Genomic DNA, 17,839 nt, shown 5'->3' with positions numbered 1-17,839 from the left:
CAAGAGGAAATTTACTGAACACGTTGAGGTTATTTACATTGATGGTATTCTTTACCTGACCCCTTCTTTGACATGGCATATCCCTCAAAAAAGTACAATAGGAGCCACAAGAAAATTATAATATTAACCAAATTTAAATGAACAAATATGACTGTAACACTTATTCAAAATACAACTAATTTGAGGTGGTTTTTATTTCATTTTAATTTTTAGCCTACCTTCAATCATAATGCATTCCTTACTGTGGGAATTTAAGGAAGACAAAAATTTAGTTTGTCCCTTTGTTGCAATACACTTACTAAATAAGTGACAATCCCAGAAAAATTGATTCATTAACTGCATATTATCCAGAAAGCTATTCAGAAAAGCTACAAAGTTTAAATCTTAAAGAATGGAACTACATTAGTGCCAATGAATATGAAGTCTACTATACAAGAAAATATTATTTTTCTAAAATAGAATCTATTACATTTATATCTAAAAGATATATTTTAGTATATATTTAAATCATAAAAGTATTTTATTATGTGGAAGAAATACTCATACAATAGATATCAAATTTCTGATCCTGGAGAAATTAAATAGAGGGGTTAAATATATCTTAATTCTTTAAAAAAAATCACAAATCAGTCTGGGGAACACGTTTCCTTTTTTTAACCTCAAAATTCTGAGGTGCTTCATACCCAATTATAGAAATCTACTTATTACATATATTTATAAACTGTCCAGCTGCCCAAATTCTGAGCAGTTTAGAGTAATACTAAAGATGTTTTTCATTCATAAAACAGATAAAAAAACTAGTGACAAACTCAATTCCAATTTTACTACAATCAAACTCTTGGAATTCAATCTGCTCTAAATATTAGAAATATATTTTTTGTTTATATTATTTATATTATTATTATATCTTTCTAGAATTTATTATGAACTTAATACTACTTAATTATAATTGCTGACATTCCAGACAGGTACTGTATATGCTATACTTACTAATATAATTAAGTCAGTTAATATATTTGTAGCCTTGTGCCTACATTCTCAACTGCATTTTAAAAAACAATGTAAGGAGCAATAATTAATTAAATAAACATGAAACAATGTAAAATGTATGCATTTTTTTTTCAATATGTGCATTTAAATAAAGAGAAGTAGTTTAATTCTCTTAGCAAAAATATTCCTTAGAAGTATCAGTGTTGTTATATTTGAATGTGGATTACAAAAATAAAATACATCATTTCTAGTTCAAGAATACATTCATGCTGAAATATTACATATTGCTTGTGGCTTTTATAAAGACCAAATATTTAAAACATGCCCATAGAGAATTAGGTGAAATTATTTATTGTATATTTGTGCATGGATAGATGATAAGTATAAACTGATTAGCATTTTTTCTTTTTTTGATAGTTACTACTCTACCATTATTTAACCACCATATTATCAAAACTGATTTACTAATTATTTAGCTACATTTATGATGAATAAAATGAATAGATTAAAAGTAGAAATAATGTAATGTTATTGTAAAACAGGAATATGGTTTTTAATTAATTTTTCCTTGTCATTTGAAAAACTAAACTTTCATGGCTTAAATATGCTCCCAACCAAAGTTCCTGGAACTGTACCACTAAAATTGAACAGCATGCAGACATCATACATCTATTTTAAATTCCCTAATTTCACATTCCCTAATATGAAAAAATAGGCTGAAAAAAATAGTTTTATTCTTTTAGCAATAATAACTTAGTCCTTCGCCAATTTTCAGTTGCTTCAAAACATTTTTTAAACAAAAAGTACAGTCCATAGCCACAAAGAAGTATTATATTTTGTTGTTTTAGATACAAAACAGCCAAGAAACATCATACAGACCTGAGATATTATTTCATGAGTGGGAATGTTTTTAATAGCATGTCAACAACTCTCAGACAATCTCTTCAGACTTACTGTATAAGTACTGCTAAAGCTCCTCATTTTAGTAAAATAATATTTTCAAGGTGGTGCAAGATTGACTTCCACTTGGACAGTAATAGAGATTGAAAGTGTATAATACAGAATAACAAACCTTTGGAAACAACACACTCTGATAATAGTTAGCACAATCATTCCTCCTGAAGAAAATTATTCTGTAGCTATAAACAGTAATTATTCCAAATCTGTATCCCAACAACTTATAATTTTAGCTATTCACTGTCTTCCTTACTAAATAAAAATTAAAAATGAAATATACTCAGTTAGACCACTAGAATATACTACTCTGAGATAGATGGGACAATCAGGTAAAAACTCAGGAAAACATAAAGTCCAGAATATGTTAATAATGGAAAACCATTTCCTCATTTTTATTCAGCCTAAAATTAACTGGAAAATGTAAGCACCAATTTATTCATTAACTCAAGTTATTGATGGTGACTTGCACATTTTTCAAAGCTTACTTTTCAAGGTACATAAAAACATCTGACAAAAGTGTCTGGGATAACTTCTACTCAAATTTCCTCATGATCGTGTAAATTTGTACATGTTATTTACAAATATTGGTGCGATCTATGGTTTTAAAACACTGCCAAAATGGGAAATATGTGACCTTGTCTATTTTTAAGAGACGGATTTTAACATTGACAGAACAAGGGAGAAGATCAAGACCAGAAGAAGTGAAGAAGTAGGAACACCAAAGCTGCATTACATCATTCATTAAATGCTTCACTAGTGAGTTAAAGAAAAAAGTGGGCACAGGATTCACCTGCTGTCTTCAATAACACTAGAAATATTAGAATAAAAGCTATAATGTGGTAGCATCATGAACTAACTGGAGCACTGATTCTACTAGTTCGAGAAAACTACTGATCTTCAAGACCAGGAAAGAATATGGTATCAGTCATTTGCTATGGGAATTGAGGTTTTCAGAAGAGAAACTGGGTATTTGATCTTTAACGTTAGCATCAGGACAGGTTGAAGGAAATCTCATGCAGAGTAAGGAGGCATCATAATCATCAGGTTTGGAGACATCAGCATGAATTCCATTCAGGTATGTGTGGCTCAGTGAAAGTGGATAAATTCTGAATCCCAGTGGCCCAGTGACCTCACTATATTCAATCTTAATTGAGGAGAAGACAGTAATGTTTGAGCAAGAGGCCATCTGAACCTGGATATAAGATCTGACTCAAATGAGTATCTTAAACAATCAACAATTCTGAAGATAAGTGAACAATTGCAGAAGCTATTCATAATTGGTCCCAGGCATTGGAACTTGAGAAAGTGTGGAATAGATGGTTAATATATGGTATAAGAATTAATCTCAGTGATTTGACATTAAGACTGAGCCAAACTGGAAAGTAAGAGTACAGGTAGCCCAAAAGAGTACCGGTAGTCTTTGACTTACAACAGTGACCATTCAAAGTTGGAAAAAAGTGACTTATGACCATTTGTCATACTTATGACCATTGCAGCATCCCCATGGTTACATGATTTACATTCGGATGTTTGACATCTGGTTCATATTTATGACGGTTGCAGTGTCCAGATCATCTTTTGTGACCTTCTGACAAGCAAAGTCAATAGGGGAGTCAGATTCACTTAGTGATTCACTTAACAAATGTTGCAAGAAAAGTCATAAAATGAGGCAAAACTCACTTAACAAATTTCTCATTAGCACCATAAATTCTGGGCTCAACTGTGGTTGTAAATGAGGAACTAATTGTATATCGTAGTGGAGCTCTGTCTTGAACCTTTCTTGCTGAAATCTGTTTCCTTGATTTATGATGAACTGATGAGGATTGAATAGTATGTATTTGAAACAAAAAAGGGAATGTAGTAATAGTTTTTCAGATTAAAACATTTGTTTTTAAAAAATAAGAAAAAATTGGATCAGAAAAACATCCTAACTAACTCCTTTTTTATGGCAACCAAAGACTAACAGACTATCAAAGACTACAATTTTAGATGCTTTTTTCAGGCATCTCCTAATAGTGTTTACTTAGAGAGAAATTATATTAAATATAATTAATGTGCTATTAATAATGTGCTATTCCAAGATTTATGCTGTCTGGTTTCATTTATATGCTATATTCCCTTTATGAAAGAACAGAAAAGGTTAACAGAAAAGGTTTAGTCATAGACAGACCTTATTGCACAGAACAATGTTACAGCTAGCCATCATTTTTCCCCTCACTTTCAATAATAGGTAACTAATTTCACCTATCGAGTGGCATAAAAAGAACATTTTGATGATCACATGTTAAATACACCGGCTAAAGTCTGTGACTAACAGGTTGCCCATGGGCTTAGGTAAAATTATTTTCTGGAAAGCTACAATGAAATTGGAAATTATACTTTTACATCCATTCTCATTTTAGTTCTTTTTATATTAACAAAGGCATGAGGATTTAACCCTCAGCTTTGATCTGTTACCCACTCATTCCTCTCCTATTTCCACAATTTACTTGACAGCAAATCTGTGTTACTCCAGAGAAGTGTCTCTGTACAGTAAACATTGATTTAATGGACTAATGGGGAAAAGGGTGATCTGCCTATTAAAGCAAAATGTACATTGAATCAAAATTGTTTTTAATACATATGTATTTTGCACTTTCAAAACACACATTAAATAGGAATAGGCTTTTACACACACAATTTTATATAACAAGCAGAAAGCTATGCATATATAAAGGCATATATTATACAAAAAATGCCCCCTGCATTTGAATTCTTAAATTCTTACCTGCTGACTTGAGGGTTTAGTGTAGGTAAGCATATAGAACGTATAATCATATTATCTTAACATCACACCATGTTGATCTTATCAAGGAACGCCAGGGGATAGAAAAAGGTAAAGAAAGAAGGCAAGAAAGCCAATGCCACAGCAGACAGTGTCAAAGCCCATGAAGAACTAAGTCCAAATTCTAAAATTATTTGCACCTGGGTATAACAAAAGACCTATATTACACTTTCATGTGAAATCATTCTATTTCAATATTTGCCACTGTCAATCCAGTTGATTACTATTGTTTACATAAAGTCAAATCAATTGTTTTCATTATGACTAAGTTAAAAACTCACTTCAGTCATTCATGCCCTAGTTATCTCATTGAATGGATTACTGTAATGTGTTCTACATGGGTCTGCCCTTGAAGCAGGCTGTACCACCAGGTTTGAGGGGCTGGCAATAGTGGTGAGCCTTTGGCCTCATCTCTTTACAGTGCTTGTTTATGTTGAATTGAGTTTTTAATGTTGGTTTTAAGATGGGTTGTATGTTTATTGTTTTTATTTATATATTTATTGTTCTTGTTCTTAATTGTTGTGAGCCACCCAGAATCATATAGGTAACATGGGAGGTTGTACAAATTGTGTGAATGGATAAATAAAACACCTCCAAAGTTTAAAGGAAAGTAGCAAACATTAGGGAAAGAACTAACACTGACACACATTTTCAAGTGTGAACTTGTCCCATGACAAATAAGTAATTTCAGAAATCTGGAGAGTTTCTGAAAGGAAGAAAGAAAATCTACTAGTTTCTTACTTTAAAAATATGTAGCCTGGCTTTCTATTATTTAGATATGCAGAATGTATAGATTTACAGTTGTTGAAGCATTTCTAACTTCTCATCAGCCTCAACCAATATTGAAACCCAAGGTGAGCAAGCTGCCCATATAGACAATGTTGTTCCATGCTTAACTAGATCATGAGCAGTAGCTGCAGTATAAATAAGAACTTTAGCCACCAACAATCCTGTTTTATTCAGTCTTGTTCTGCCCACGCAATCCAGTCAAAGGTAGATTATGGTATTCAGGAGCTCAATCCTCCTTTTTCTAAGGAAAAGGAGTTTAGGCTGCAGAAAACCCTACTCTCTATTTCAAAATACCCCAATTCTTCAGAGTTATTAAACATAACTCTTTAATACCAACACAAGAGGCAACCAATGTTGCCTTATCCACCTCTTATCAATCTTCTTGAGTTATCCTGCAACCATTTACAACCAATAATGATTCTGAATGAGAAAAAAAAAAGCCATCAGGGTCTTTGAACCTTAATCTCCAAAATTATTTACTCTTTCAAATATAAAGAAACCAAATGTGAGCAAACTAGTAATATTCTTGGGAACCCTAGCACAGTTGAGGGAAGGATTTCATGTCTGCAAATGTTGTTTTCCACAGTTTTCTAGTGTAGGCTTTGCACCCTGGATGCCATGGTAATTACTAACTTACTGTATGGATGCATTTCCTCTTGCTCTTGTTTCCCAATTATTAAATGCTCCCCTTGGGGTTTGTTATGGCTGGGAACAGTAGTCTACTTTGCTATTGCTTTTCCATCTTATTAATGGCTTTGTTTCCTTTACACAAATTGTGAGACTTTTTCTTCTCCTGGGGGAAATGAACAGAGTTCTGAGGAAGCAGCACTTTCTCTGGCAACAAATTTGATCCCTTCTTCATCATATTGGGAAAGAAACTGGCAGAGACAATATTGCCCAGTGGGATTAGGGCATCGTGGATCGCTGGATAGAATGCCCATACAGGAACAGGATGATAGAGCAAACAAGAGCTATACTTTTTAAAAAATGAATTGGGTTTAGAATACCTATTTGTTTGCCCTAGTTTTTCCCCCCATCTGATGGCTGCTTACCAGATCAATGGGACAGCAGTTAATGAGGCCATAAAGCCTAGCCAGCACTATCCTGGTTCAAGAGTTCATGGAATACCAGGTGCTTCCTGGAAAAAAACTGGTTGGGAGTAGTGCCAGAACCTCCATCAGATTTTACTGTATTGAGCTATTGTTCAACTAAGTTATGCCAGGTACAAACACAGCCAGTGTGAACCAACCACTCTGACTAGCTTTGAAACCATGTCACAGCCGAAAGATAATACTGTTTTCCTCAAAAATGCCCCAATGTAAAGATCTAGTTCTTACTAGATTTAGCCATGCTGAGCACCTAGGGCTAAAACTAAATATCTACAATAATAAATAAAATTCCCTAGACCTGACTAACTACATAGTATAATGCAAACTTTCTACATTTTCATTTATTGTTCTTCTGTTACTTGGTAGAAGCAAGCAATCATAAACCCACAGGCTGACTTTCTAGTCCATCAATTTCAGAGTACAGCATTAATATAATCTGTTTTGGCCTTTTGCCATACAGCTTTGAGATTTTTTCCAAACACAAAATCTCCCAGGCACATGTACGCAGTGTAAGGTTAGAATTCATTCATCCTGAAGTACTGGAGACAGATTCTACAATATAGTCCAAATGGATTTCTCTGGTAAGTCAACTACAAAGGATCAAAGCTAATTTAAAATTTCTTTCTATCTTCATAGTGTTCTGGTCTACTTTACACATGGATCAGAACAGTAAATCAGATGAGTTAATCATGCTGGGAAATAATTACACATTTAAAGCATAAATTGAGCATAAAAACTGAAACAGAGATTACAGCATTTTGCAAGGTCAGTTTTTATATGTCCGGGTTTAATTATAACTACATGCTTATATCAAACATGATTATAAACCCACTGGCTATATAATATTACTTGGGCAATCTTATGGCAGAAACCCTTTTGAATGCAACTATATTTTAATATTAGTTCAAGTGTAAAAATACAATGGATATAAAATGAGATTTTGATATGACTAAGCTGTTGAGGTAATTCCCCGTTAGGAGAATGAGCACATACAGGGAGACGTATAGAGAGTAGTGTCTGAATAATACACACACAGCACACAGCTACACTGTACAGTAAATGTAGGATTCTACTTTCAATAAAGGTTTAAGCAAAGTTCAAAATAAGCAGTCCAAAGTCATTCACGGGTAAGATCAGTCAGTTTTTAGCCCAGGGATAATCCAATTAGAAAGCCCAGTGTCAAAAACAGTTCAGTATCAGACTTACATCAAATCCATAATAGCAGTCAATTAGAAAAAATGGAGGAACGGCAACTCTTTCCAACAGAAGGAAAAACAGAAACTCACTCACACTCTCTTCTGAGACTAAGATTAAAACAAACCAGGTTTCTGGCTCCATCTTATGGCTGTTTGAGAAACCACACCTAATTACAGTTTTGCATTTTCTTAAAGATAGTTTTAAAATGTTTATCCTGGTTTATATATTTCTAACCCAAATACCTGTTAGGTGACTTACATTCCTAACATAAGCACATAAAGAAAAGGCATCTGTTCACATGAATAGAAGCAAAGGAAAATGTATTAGCTACAAGTGATTTCTCAACATTTCCAGGTGGTCTTCAGTCCAGAAATATATAAAATCAAGTGTGTTATTGACAGAACTGCATAGATAATTAGATATAATCTTCTGCCAAGAAACACAGCTTACATTTGATCTATTATAACCTAACATCACATTATATTAATATAAAAATAGACTTATGTAGATCCAAATTAGAAAGGTTTGCATTTAATTCCATCAGTCTTATAAATTTCCCAAATAGTGCAAAAAGAATTTTTAATAGTTTAACAATTAAATAATTGCAAGTTAAGTATTAACTTTTCTAACTATTGCTAGTCATAGAGAAGAACAAGTATGACAGATGAAAAAGAAACAATTAAGCGATCTATGCTTTTAAAAAAGACAAATTTATGATAATATAAGGGAAGCAAACTCCCAAAAGGTTTAAGGTTGTTCAAGAAATTGGACAAGAAAGATATCTAACCAATTTTACATTTATTACATATCTATTTGTTAGTCCACCGCTCCCCTGGTCCTACAAACTCATCCTTAGTGCCCCACACCCAGGGGTGGGATTCAAATTTCTTAACAACTGGCTCTATTTGTGTGGCCTAATTTGTGGATGTGGCTTAGTGGTCATGTGACTGGGTGGGCGTGGCCGGGTGGTCATGTGACTGGGTGGGTGAGGCCAGTTGGCCATGTGACTGGCAAACCAAATACAAGTGGTCCTCATTTAACGACCAGTTGCTTAGCAAAGTGTTCTAATTTATGACTGATCTCCCCAGAGCTACTTGACTGTTTTTGGAGTTTTGACAGCCATGCACACATGCACACACACACACTCCCTTCTAATCCTGCGGGTGGTTGGATTAGATATTCATTTCTCCTCCATCTCTCTTTCTTTTTTCTTTCTTTCTTTCTGTCCCTTCCTTCCTTCCATCCCCCTCTTTCTTTGTCTATCGCTTTTCTTCCTTTCTCTCTCCCTTTTTCTTTTCCTTCTTGTCTCTTCCATCTCTCTCTTTCTCTCTCTCCCTCTTTCTCTCCCCCCCTCTCTCCATATCCCATTCACTTTCTCCTCCCTCCCTTCCACTTTCTCTTTCTCTCTTTCTCTTTCCCTCTTTCTTTTTCTGTCCCTTCCTTCCATCCCTCTCTTTGTCGATCCCTTTTCTTCCTTTCTCCTCTTTTCTCTCCCTTTTCTTTTTCTTTCTTGTCTGTTCCTTCTCTCTTTCCCACTCTTTCTCTCTCTTTCCCTCTCTCTCTTTTTTCTCTCTCTCTTTCTCTCTTTCCCTCTGTCTATCCCTTCCCTAACCTATCTACCTATTTTCTGCAGGGGGCCCCAACCACCGGTCCGGGGACCGGTACCGGTCCGTGGAACAATTTCTACCGGGCCGCCAGTTTGCTGGGCGCCGCCATCTTGTTTTGATGAAAAAGTGCTTCCGGTGAGCTTTTCCAGGTAGAAAGCGGCGTTTGGGTGCTGAAAGAATCCTTGCACCTTAGTTTCATCGAGGGGGGGGGGGGCCTTCGAACAAAACTAAGGCGCGAGGATTCTTTCAGCACGCATGGCAAGGCGAGCTGAGCGACCGTCCCGAAGCCGTCGCGAAGCCCATCGACACAGGTACAAAGGAGGAATTGAAGGTGGCGGGGAGAAGCGGGGGTCGGCTGGCTGGCCGGTCGCTCGGCTCGCCTTGCCATGCGTGCTGATGCTGGTACCGGGCCGCAGATTATTTTGTGATGCCGGTACTGGGCCGCGGCACAAAAAAGGTTGGGGACCACTGATTTTCTGCCCAGGCAGGCATGGCTTAATCTGTCAAAGGCCTGGGCTAATCCTGAATTACCTCGTTTCCTCTTTCAGATGCCCCAGCCCTTAATCTCCCTGTTTCTCCCCCACAACCACCTCTTTCGTCGTCCCACGGCTGTGAGTTTACCTCCTCCTGCAGCTTGCTGTCAGGGAAGGCAAGCCGGGGCTGAGCCATTGTTGTCACTGGGCTCCCTGCCAGCCCACGTCACCCTTGTCATGAATGCCCGCAGCCGCCGCGTGTTTTTTTCAATGCGGCTGGACTGCAGCCGCACCGAAAAAAAGACACGGCGTCTGGACAGTTTTTGCAGCAAAAAGTACCAAGCAGGGGGTTTGCTTGCTCCACTTCTCCAACGCACTGCTGTGGCCGCATTCTAGGCGCTGGTCACACAGGTCCACTCCATTGAGCCCTCTGCACCAGAGGGATTTACCCAAGCAAGTCCGAGTGGAGTGCTGCAGCAGTCAATGGGGTGAGCCTGCATGGCCGGCGCCTAGAACGCGGCGGCGGCGGTGTGTTGGAGAAGCAGAGCAAAGTTGGAGGTCAGTAATTTTCGCTGCAAAAAGCCTCCAGAAGCTGCATGTTTTTTTCGGTGCAGCTGGAAAGAAAGATGTTGTATCTCGATGCTTTTTGGAGCGAAAATTACCGACCTCCGGCTTTTCTTGCTCCACTTCTCCAACGCACCGCTGTGGCCGTCAGTGATTGTCACTCATGTGCATGATGTCACGCCTGCGCAATAAGGAATGACTGAGCAGGGAACGGAGGAGCAGGTGCAGAAGAGTGGGGCCAGCCAGGGGCCTGTTTTATCAGTTTTCTGAACTACCGGGAACGGTAATGAACTGATAGAATCCCACTCTTGAGTTGCGTCCTGAGAGGGGGCCACCTCTAGCACTCCTCTGCCTCCCCCCTTGCCTCTTAGCACCCCACTAAGTCATCCCACCCCCCCCAGGGGGCGGTATTGCCCACTTTGGGAACCACTGGTTTAATTTAAACAAATTTACAGATGGTGTAAAATAAGAGTAGACTGCTAATACAGGTTACAGGAAGAAAGACAAATGTTTAGTTTTTCAGATTTTCAAAACAACAGCACCCCCCCCAAAAAATGTATATAGCTGCAAATTCTGTATTAGTCTCATGGTTTTCAAGATCTGGAAATAGTCCATCATCTGAAACATTTAAATACAAAGTACACTTATTTTAATCCATTACTCACTGGTCTTGGTTTAAATATGAAGCAGAAATACCAACTGTATTGCAACAGCATTCAAAGAAAAAAAAGGCCTTCATTGTATCTAGGCTTGGAAAATGTTGTTCATTACTAATGCTCATCTCATATTTTGGTTCCGTCATGTTACCACCTAAGAATCATAATTGTTAAATTAAGCACTGATCTCAAAATGACAAACCATTATTTTTTCAGAAAATGGAAATTCAGTTAATAAACTCCAATCTCATAATGTAACAACTACTGCATATCATGTTACACTAATATATACATAGCCTTTTAATTTTATAGCTTCATTTTTAAAAAAATCAGAAAATTCTCTCTACTAAGCATAAAATTTTGTCTGTTGTGCTTCACAGCCGCCTATGTTTCTGAAGATGAATCCAAAATAGCATCTGTATAATGCGATCTCCCTAATGCAGAATTTGAGAACTGAATCAATATCCTTGTACAGATTTTGAAAAACAATCAAATAAGTTTTTAGCTCTTATCACGGCTTCTGGACATAAAAGTGGTTTGCCTATGAACAGGATTCATTTTATATATAAAAAAAGAACGTATGAAGCTGATAAAATCTTACTGCAGGGTGTCAACCCTGAAGCTGACCTAACCGAAGCCATATACTTTATACTTACACACAGAAATACATTCTCTACTTTCCTAATATAAAGGTTGTTGAAGTAAAATCTACTGCTCTGGGACTGCTCTCCCTTAAGGGCAGGTAGCCCAGAGAGCCTTCCCCTTCATTGCCTCTGCACCCGTCACTAAACTGAGCTTCCTCAAGGATCAGGCAGCTCAGCAGGGATCCTCTAATACTCTTCACATTACCTTGCAAAGCGTTGCAGTCTCCTGCCACCCGATAGAAAGAGCTGTTAGAACGAATAATTCCACAAACAGTCCCACTTCAGGCATGAAAATTGACTGGGTGACTTTGGGCCAATTCAACTCAGGATTGTTGTGGGGAAAATAGGAAGACCAAATAGGAAGCAAATATTTATAAAAATAAAAAACGCTGTATATAGAAAAGTAAGTAAGTTTGCAGTGCCTTGCAAAGCACTGCAGTCTCCTGCCACCCGATTGAAAGAGCTGTTAGAGCGAACAATTCCATGAATAGGTGGCTGATGGTTGTTAGCTGTCAATGGCCCAAAATGGCGTTCCCGCCAAACAGCTGATAAGCGGCAAGGTCTGGTGTGTCCAGATCGCTGCTCCTCAGCATGGAGCACCCTGTAAATGCTCTTGCTTTTTCTGGGCTACACTCTCCCAAGGGGCAGGCTGCCCACCAGGCAATTCAATCAAAAGAAAAACAACTTCCAAACACATTCTTCAAAGCATTGGAGCTGTGGATAGCCAGCAAGCTGCAAAAGCCAAACCACTTTTAAAATGGCAGTTCAGGCCTGACAGTTGTCAGGCAGAGATCAAAAGTCCATCTGCATAGCAGCACAAACCCCTTTAGGACTCTGCCCACTGTGTGAGGACTGTGTTCTGATGCAGGCTTTGTCAAACGTACTGAAACACAAACTTGTTTAAAAAGCAAAACCTATTTTAATGCAACACTGGGAATTTCTTTCATTTCCAGCCAAAACTCATTATACACAGTCCCCCACTCGGAATCTAATTGAACTGCTTTGCTTCCTGCAAACCTTTCCTCAATGAGGTCTGACTTTTATCCCTTATGGGAGAAGCAATCACCTCCCAGCCTTACTCCTGAGTCACTCCTTCTGCTTCAGCTGCTCTCGCCTTCTAGCAGCTCTGTGCACATGCGTACTGGGAACAGGCTACCCTGGATCTTCTGCTTTGTTGCTGCTAGACTCCGAAGGCTCTAAAGGCAGCACCCCACTCTCTGATGGTCCTGGCCCCATCCCTGCATAGGATGCAGGCCCCTCATCCAAGTCCTCTCCAGACTCCCTGATTGGTCCCCTTTCTTCCTCACTGTCCGACTCTCTGCCATCTACACTGGCTACCGGCAAACCACAACAGACTGTTCTTCTGTCCTAAACCCAAAGCTCCAAATCCGAAGTCTAAGAGCTTTCTAAAACACGATAGAGCAATAGACTGAGTCAAAAACTGGGGACCACTGGTGAGAAGGTGTGTCCTCAGTTTAAACAATTCAGTCTAAAGAGTAAGCAGACCAGAATCATCCCAAGTCTGGATCCTAGCCCACTCTGGAGAATCTCACTGGCAGGGGTGTCAACCATGAAAGTGATCTGACTGATCTGACTGAAGCCATATACTTTATACTTACACACAGAAATACATTCTCTACTTTCCTATTATAAAGCTTGTTGAAGTAAAAACCATGGTAGAAAATACCTGTTTCTGACCCAAACCATCTTGCAATTACCACAATATTCCAGGGATTTTTTTAGGAATACAATATGGAAATACATATTTAGAAATAAATCAGAGTAAATGTAGTATTATAGCCTTTTAATATATTTCTTATTTGCTGCAATCAATTCTATAGCAACAGGGTCTCCAAAATATTAACAACTCCTCTAAGGAAGCCAATATTTCTAAAACTAAATAACCTTAGTCTAATTTTATTGTAGGTTAGTAGAATGCCAGGTAGCTCTCAGAGTACTATAGCAACCATTTCATGTTGCAATCATTGGTGATTCAACCATTTAAAAACAGAGTAATTCTACTTACAAATACAACAAATTGCATATTCAAAAACAAAAGTTTATAATTGTATTTTTTACAAAATTATTTTTAAATAAAATTCTAGCAAAACCCAGAAATGTTAATTAGATGATTATTTGTTAACCAACATATACTCCTACTCCCTGATTCTAAAGAAACACAATAAAATAAATAAAAGATGGGATGTTAGCTACTAAGACAATAATTGGAAAAAATAATTTTAGGCCTTGCTCCTCAGCATTAGAAATTATTTTTTTCTAAAGGACAGGGAATGTAAATCAGCTTGTAAATGAAACTGAGTATATATCTCCAAATCTGACAACTTTTTGATTGAATTTTATTAGCTATTTTTAATTATTATAATCAAATTATTATGATGTTTAATTATTAGTTTATAAAGTTCTGCAGTTAGGACTACTTTAAACAAAGTACAAAAGCAACAACCAACCTTCTTTCAAAATCAGAGTTGAATAGGGTCAATGGCCTGAAGATTCTGTCTACCTACCTAACAGAATATCAGAACCCCAGATGCTGGCATTTTCATTTGCTACTTACAGCTTTTGGAATTTCCTCTCCACATAGATCTGGTTTGCTACTTCCCTCAAGTTTCAGGAGAGCAGTTAAGACTTGATCCTACCATCTTGGTTGTAACAGAACCAGTTTGGTCTAGTGCTTAAGGCACCATGCTAGAAATCAGGATCCTATGCGTTCTAGTCCCACCAGGCATGAAAATCGACTGGGTGACTTTGGGCCAACTCAACTCATAGGGTTGTTGTTGTGGGGAAAATAGGAAAAGTAAATAGGAAGCAAATGTTGTGTACATTTGCTGCCTTCAATTATTTATAAAAATAATAAAGGCTGGATATAGAAAAGTAAGTAAACAAGTAAAATAAACCTAGCATAGAAAGGCCATAGACCATGAAGAAAATTATACCTCCATTCCCCTTCCTGGTATAACATCAAAGATTGTGTCTCCAGGGAAAAAGAGGATTCACCCATCAACTGCCAGTGACCCTCAGCTTGCCGCTCCTTGCCAGCAGGCATCTAAATCATTCGTTTGTCTTTCCTTTGCCACTACCCTCATTTTTTAAAAAAACAATTTCACACTTGGTTACAAAGCAACCAATCACAGCAACTAGAGACTATACATAGTATCCTTGTGATCCATCAGCGCTCACCCAACCACACACAAGGAACAACATCTAGACCCTTCATCTCCTTTGAAGATCGAATCAGCTAAGAACACAGTGCTTTCAAAGACACGAGCTCAATCGACTAAAGGAGCTGAGTCAAAGCTGGGGAGACTCCCAGAGGCTGGCCTTTTATATAAGAACAGACTCAGCTTGATGACGTCATCAGGAGGAGACTAACCCATCCTGGACTCTCGCAGCAGCATTGAGGAGAAAAGAATGTTCTCTATAGGCTCGACTTACAACCATTCGCTTAATGACAGCTCAAAATTGCAATGGCCTTGGAAAAAAATGACATGACCTGTATTTGCACTTACAACCATTGCACCAACGCTGCTGTCATGTGATTACAAATTTGGGCATTTTGCAACTCTGCCATGTCCTGTGATCATGTGATCATGATTCATGAACTTTCCACAAAAAATACTAATTGGGGAAACTGGTTTTGCTTCACAACCATGTGACCCATTTAATGACCATGTGATTCATTGAACAATCATGGTGATTTGCTTAACAACCAACATAACATTGTCATAAAATCATGTCTGATGTGACTTATGACTGCAATGACTTACAATGGAAATTCCAGTCTCAACTGTGGTTGTAAGTTAGGACTACCTGTTTTGTACCTCCAGACTAGCAATGCTATATTTATTGTTCACAAAGCCACTTAAATATTTAAAGTTCTAACTTTGTTTTTCTATGTACATTGTTTAAATTATTGAAAGTTATATTTTAACCTTACTGAAATCATTAGTTTTATTCATAAAAATGGTCACACAAATTCAGCTATCATTTTAGAGTTCACATTGCCACAAAGTTTAAGAAGCCCTATTATTCAGTTCAATTACTTCATTGTAAATTGCCACTGTGCAGTATCTGCAAATATGCACACTTCTATGACCTCAAAGACCTCAAAGAATCATGTACTAATTATAAATAAATGTGAATATTTACGTGTTTGGTATTTGTCTCAAGCAAAGCTGTTGTTCTCACAACTAAACATTAAACTAAAAAAGTAAGGTTGACATCTGAACTATTCCAGTTAACACAATGAATGGAAGTGTGGTGGACCACTATAGTTGACTAGGCCCTTGATGCCGAACCTATGGCATGTGTGCCACAGGTGGCATGCAGAGGCATTTGTGCGGGCACGCCAGCCCCAAACCTACCTGCACTGCACATGCATGCACCTCCCAGCTGATTTTCACCCTGTTTGAGGCTTTTTTAGGCCTCCTGGAGGCTCAAAGGAAGCCTCTGCAGCCTTTAGGAGGTCGAAAAAGGCTTCAAACGGGCCGAAAATCAGCTGGAAGGTGCACGCATGCGCAGTGCAGGTAAGGGGGGTGTTGCGCACGCATGTGCAGGGGCGGGGCGCATTGCATTGTGAGTGCCGGCCGGCATCCACGCACTTTCGGCACACCACAACAAAAAGGCTCGCCATCACTGGACTAGGCAATCAAATATTTAAGAAACTAAACAGTCTTCATCTCAGAACCTCAGATATGCCTAGCTATGTTATCAAATGATGCAATTAAGAAGGTTGGCTGTTTCCTAATACAAGGGCATTTTTAACTTTATAGACTATTGTTTTACCCATATCACTCACCAGCATCCAAACACTAATTCATGAAGTTAATCTTTAGTGTTTTGCAGTATTTTCTCAAGATCACATACTGATGAACTGAGGTAAATTTCAAGGAAGAATTTATCCCATGGGCATGTGTAAATCATAATTAAAAAGCACGTTTTGCTTGTAAATTTGAGCATTACCATTATAACAACATTCACATATTAAACTAAACTACATCATTTTGTGGTTAGCAGATTGGGTGAATCTAATCACTATGATTTTAATTTGTGCAATTTGACATATGAGTTAATGCAATTATTGGACCCACGCAACTGTGGTTTACTTGAGCCATGTTTCAAGAAATTACTATTCAATATGACATGTGAATCTCTTAGTACTGCAGCCCTCCTTTCTTTCATTAATTTTTTAGAATGATCTTCTGAAGGAAGAAGTAATTGGACATATAGTAAAATTTTACAGTCTTATAAGACAACAGAAACAAAGGGAAATTTATACAACTCAAACCAATGTATCCAATATTTTGAACTATTCTGTAAAAAGAAGTACAAACAGAATGAGTTGTCTCATGAAGGCAAAAGTTGAAAATTGTTTATTTAGTCATTAGAAATATGGCTCCTTTTCATCATATATTATCTATGCTAAAGGATTAGCTGAAAAATAGAATTGTAACAAAACTGATCTAATATTTAATACTTCTCTGAAACTTCTTTTAACATTAATTGATGTAACTAGCCACTGATGAAATTTCAGCTCACAACTTTCAATTCCTTCTTCTACGGGTAGTCCTCGACTTACAATCACAATTGAGCACAAAATTTATGTTGCTGAGACATTTCTTATGTGAGTTTTGCCCCATTTTATGACCTTTCTTGCCACTGTTGTTGAGTCACTGCAGTTGTTAAATCAGTAATACAATTGTGAAGTAAATTTGGCTTCCCCATTGACTTTGACAGAAGATCATAAAAGGTGATCACATGTCCCCAGGACATTGCAACCATCATAAATATGAGTCAATTGCCAAGGGTCTGGATTTTGATCACATGACTATGGGAATGCTTTAATGGTCATCTGTGAGAAAAATGGTCAAGTCACTTTTTTCAGGGTCGTAACTTCAAATGGTCACTAAATGAACTGTTGTAAGTCGAGGACTACCTATATATCTAAATTGAGAGCACTGCACGCAATTGAATAGTTACATCACTCTAAGGCACAGAATCTTTTACCTTTT

The 17,839-nt window shown here is 37.5% G+C and overlaps 1 protein-coding gene across 2 annotated transcripts in view; it reads right to left on the bottom strand.

The window, feature by feature from the left end:
- IQGAP2 (IQ motif containing GTPase activating protein 2) overlaps positions 1 to 17,839 on the bottom strand; it is a 137,183-nt gene that overhangs the window by 62,588 nt on the left and 56,756 nt on the right. The gene's annotated exons all lie outside the window — the stretch shown is intronic.

Source organism: Pseudonaja textilis, chromosome 2 (assembly GCF_049901715.1).
Source record: "Pseudonaja textilis isolate UNSWEBS1 chromosome 2, rPseTex1.2, whole genome shotgun sequence".
Taxonomy (NCBI): Eukaryota; Metazoa; Chordata; class Lepidosauria; order Squamata; family Elapidae; genus Pseudonaja; species Pseudonaja textilis.
This window is presented reverse-complemented; position numbering and strand designations above follow the sequence as displayed.